Source organism: Vidua chalybeata, chromosome 5, assembly GCF_026979565.1.
Source record: "Vidua chalybeata isolate OUT-0048 chromosome 5, bVidCha1 merged haplotype, whole genome shotgun sequence".
NCBI lineage: Eukaryota > Metazoa > Chordata > Aves > Passeriformes > Viduidae > Vidua > Vidua chalybeata.
Window position 1 is genome coordinate 47312864 of NC_071534.1, and position 5000 is coordinate 47317863.

At 34.2% G+C, this 5000-nt stretch overlaps 1 protein-coding gene across 1 annotated transcript in view; it reads left to right on the forward strand.

The window, feature by feature from the left end:
* FOXP2 (forkhead box P2) overlaps positions 1 to 5000 on the forward strand; it is a 404617-nt gene that overhangs the window by 339029 nt on the left and 60588 nt on the right. The gene's annotated exons all lie outside the window — the stretch shown is intronic.

Below are 5000 nucleotides of genomic sequence, written 5' to 3' on the forward strand. Positions count from 1 at the left end.
GCGATCAAGACTGCTAATGCATAATGATTTATAAAATGAAAAATGTGTAGTGACCATGCAAATGTTTCAGCTAATCAAAGAGGGGAACTTTAGCTTTGAGAAGAAAGAAAAACAAGGGCATGTCAAGGCCTAAACCAAAGATGTATGTAAAATAATCTGAGCAGCTTGATTAGCCAGAGTGAGATTAGAAGTTGCATTATTGGCCTTTAAACATATGGTGTAGCATATTATATATCACCTATAATCTCTACTGCAGCAGGAGTACGGATAGCTTGTTTTCCACTAACTGTAAATAGAAATTACTTCAATCTTTCCTAAAATGTTTACATGTAATTGGAGAAGTGTCTGATAATAAAAAAAGCTGTAAAGATAAAGTTCTATAGACTAGAATTACACAACAAAGCACACTCTAATATATTAAATTGATTAAAATGTAGCTAGATTAATAACAATAAATTAAATGCAACTGTAAACAGGGAAAACAGGTGTCCTGAACACAATAGTTATATCTTTGTTACCTTGTTATTTTTTGCATGCCTCCTACTGTTTCTCTGTTGATAAACTTTAGTAATTTGTATCAAGATTTATGTTTTCAGAAGCATGTGACCTTATCTAAACTGCATAAAACTGGTCAGTATATATTGTTAGTGTACATATTATTATGTATTCTTGTTGTCTAGTTATGAACAGCTTACAAATACCACTCCATTTATTCTCAGCTCTTTTTAATATCATAGAGCCAGGAAGATTCAAAAGGTTATTATTATGGTAGACACTCTACACATATACCAAAGTAGAAGGAGAAGGAATGCAGTAGTTTCATCTTTTAAAATTATTCTTTCCTGCTGAAAAGCTGGATCCTGTACTGTGTGTAGTTTCACACGTACATTTATTTTTGAAAGGAGGATCCTACAGAAAGATCCTCCATTAAATGTTTAATTACACATCTTTCAATAAGTCAGAGAGACTTGTCTTATGGAACAGTTCCATTCTCAGATCTGTCACTTAAAATATGATGTGATTTTGGATTAATTACTTAAAGGTGGTGGCTTGTTTCCTCTGTCTGTAACAAAGAAATAATTCCTACCTACCTTAAACTGGCTCTGAATATGACTAATATATGTGATTTTGTGACTCCTCAAAATCACTGAAAACTAAGGGAAGGATTTAATGCAGTTTTCATTCTCAGTACCTGATTTTCAAAATATAATGAACTTGGAATAAAAATAGTGTGTCTTTGCTGTTTGTACTTGGTGAGATTGGTCAACACTTCTTGAAAATATGTGTGCAGGTTTTCAAGGCTTCTGAAAAATGCAAAAGCTTATTGCAGGTGCAGGCTACCTATCTGTTTGGCCATTAAGAATATGATTTTATAGGTAACACATAAAAATATAAATTTGTCTGGTTCCTATTATCGATTAGTTCATAGGAACAATAGATGAGTGTTTACCTGGCAAGCTTCTCTACCGCTAAGGCTGAATTTTTAATGTACAACAAAAGAATGGTGTTAAATGTACAGCCTTACTCTCCACTATTTCTCTATTAAATTGATCTGGGATAAACCCAGATATTTTATTCTTCAAAGAAGTTCTGTTTTCATTTTTTCATCCATGTTCATGTATCTAATTTCCAATATCTTGGTTTACATTTCGAGTCATAGCTTTTCTTTAATTCATACATTCACATGCAGTAATAAAGCAATTTACAGTTGTTCTTGCCTGAAGTGCCATTTAGATGTGCTAAAAATTGTTCTTTAGATATCTGGAATTTTATTTAGCAAGATTTATAAGCTAATCCAAAAAATGGGGGATAGCCTACAACAAAAACATAAGAAACTTAAAAATATGATGGACCCTCCATCTGGATCCATCATGGGGCCAACAGATTTATGTGTTCTTCAGAGGCTGTCCCACCCATTGTATTGTATAGGATTGCATACCTAGTCATCATGGCAGGTAGGAGTTCAGTGTCTTTAAGGATGCCAAGCATAAAATAGGTTGCAGTTATAAATCATGTTTCACTTTGTCACTTTAGTTTTTCATAAGAGGTTTAACCAAAAGTTCTGGGGAGTTTGAGGCCTGCTCAAAGGAACAATCCTATCTCTTCACTGGGTCACTCTGCCTGAACTGATTCTAGATACATTGAGAGATTTCTATGAAAAAGAGTCAGAGATGTGCTCTCTGCTACACTTTTTAAAAATTAGATCAGAAATCTTGAAAAACACAGATATTAAATCAAAGAAATATACTGAATGCATGTAATTCGCCATAAAACAGCAGGTTTCAGATAATCTTCCAACCCAGATAGCACAGTAGTACTATGCCAGTAAGAAATAAAGAACAATCTGGTGTATCATTGAAGGCTGTGAAACGTACCAATTTATATTACCTAATGACAATTAGAGAAATCTCTTTGCTTAATGTGTTCTGCTCATGTAAATTTCAAGCAGTGTTCAAAATGCCTTGTCTTTTATCTGTTGGAAAGAATATATGTATCAGGTATGATACACACATATGTATCATTCCATAAAATTCTTATAAAGGCAATATTATCTACATAAATCTGTATTTTTAATAATGGTCTTGACTGACAGTTTTTTCATGCTTCTGTCTATCATCCTGAAAAACAGGTATATTAGTTGTCTAGCTTATACAGTTGAACTGTCGAAAATTACAGGAAAAACAAATTTTGTCAGAAAAGCCATGTATTTGCAAGAATGTATTGCAAAGCAGGTGTGTCTCCATGTATGAGAACATATACACAGTCAGGGAAATTCAGAGCAGACAAAAGCTAACAAAAATATGCCTGGTGGAGGGGACTCTGTATTTCAGACTGAGGAACAGAGTACTCTTGTGGTACCATGAGTCTTGTTAAAAGCCTTACAGGCTGAAGTCTCTAGCACAGAGTACGAACAAATCAGTGCCAGTCACAGAGTGAGGTGGATTTTCACTCAGTTTAGATCAAAATATTCTTATTTTGATACATATTATAATAGTAAGCATGTAAGTGTTAGTAAAGTTCTTTCAGGGTTTAAAGGTTAAAGATAACAGTTTAATTGTGAAAGTGTCCATCTTACTCTCTACCTTCTCATATCTGTGTGACCTGTGGTAGCTGAATAGCATCACTGAGATAAAATTGTTGCAAGAAAACAAATTCAGATCTCATGTACACAGAGGAAATTCTTGGTGACTTCCAAGGGAATTGAATAGTGACTCTAGTCACTGAATTTTATTCTTTGCTCATGCATCCTAAAGTTCTAAAAACCTGTTTGTCTCGCCTTTAGTACCTGCTAAACTTAAAACATTATTGTATATATATGTGGTATAGATGTGTACAAAGTGTAACAACCAGAATTAATCACTTGGCATTTAGGTGCCTATTCAAAGTGAGTCCGCACTCCACGGAGAGAGACAGGCACATTTACAGTGTGGGCTTACTTCCATATTAAAATAAATCCTTAAATTAAATCAGATATACATTGCTCAGGATTTCTTTATTCTGTTCATAATGGAAGGAGTACAGGGATAGATGAGCTTAAATTCTTGCCCACAAGTTTCTGAGTGGAAATCTGTTTTGTCTTTTCCATTTGTATTTTAGAGTAAAACCTTCAGAATTTTTATTCTTAAAATTCATTTGCTGTTTGCCAAAAGATTATCAGAGTTTTTAGTAAAGGCTGGTATGTTTACTTTCAGACTCCCAATTAGTCAGTGTTTTAAGACCATAGTTTATGCTGTGATGAATTGTGTGAAAAGTGATATTCTGTGTAATATTATATGAGGTAATTTCTTCTAAAAGTAAATTTAAGTGGACTTGTGTTTCTTTTTTCCTCTGTTTCATTTATATAAAGCCTTTTGGGATAGATTCAAGTAATAGAAACATTAGAAGAGTTTTTCCTCCTAAAATTGGCTCATGATTGAATTTATTAATAATATTATTTTTGCTTATTTACAGAAGACTGGAATGTCCCACAACATCTCACAAAGCAGTATTTATATGCCAGCTTGCTATTATATACAGAAAAAACATTTGAATTTTGCTAGACAAGTGAGTTTCATGGGTGGAAAGCCTGGCTTACTGACAGCTGTTTGACTGTGCCCTGGGTAGCTGGAGCAATGGTCTCACATTGTGTGCCTGCAACAGCACTCGACAAATACCCCAGGCTCTTCTGTAGAACTTTTCTCTCCTACATACACAATAAAACACACTTGCTGTGTCTTTCCCATTCCCGTGTGTATTCCTGAGGGCATGTGTGTATGTGGGTGTTTATGCATTTGCAGACACTTGATCTCACTGTATAACAAGTGGAAAATAAAGCCACATCCAAAACAGCACCTACAAAAAAGTGCATTCTTAAAGTTTAGTGGAAAAACCAATAATGTAATGCCAAGGTTTCCCAGCTTTCACTTTTCAGTTAGGAATGCTGAGAACAGGATTCTCTTTGCAGAGACCAGGTGACTGAGGTAGCAGTCCTGGCTGTGTACTCTGATATGTCCACGACGTTTTTATTCCTGTATAAATCAGACCTTCTTAAAAGACTAGCTGAGCAAGAAAGTTTTTCTTCTACTGAAGTGATGTGTTATGCAAAAAAAATTTTAGGCTAAATTTCTTTATTGTGGAAAACATTACTGTTTAAAGATACTTATTTTGCTGTCTGCCTTAATCATATCCTTTAAAACAGTCTCAATAGATTTTTCTATTCGTAACATTATGACACTTGATAAGATGATTGATTATGAAGTGTTGAGAGCCCTGCCATGTGATCATTTATTTTTAAATACACATTTGTACTAGCCAATGCTTAAATTTCTTCCAGGAATATATAAGAGATGCGAAACATAAAGCTTGAGTCTGATCGAAACTGATGCCTCTGGAAATAGAGTGCCACAGTACTGTGGCCTTAAAATAACAGATTCTGACTGGAACTGGAACTTTGCAGTGATAAATACTATGTAAAAAATTATGGTCCATCTTTGGTACAAAATAAAAAAGATGTATTGCTG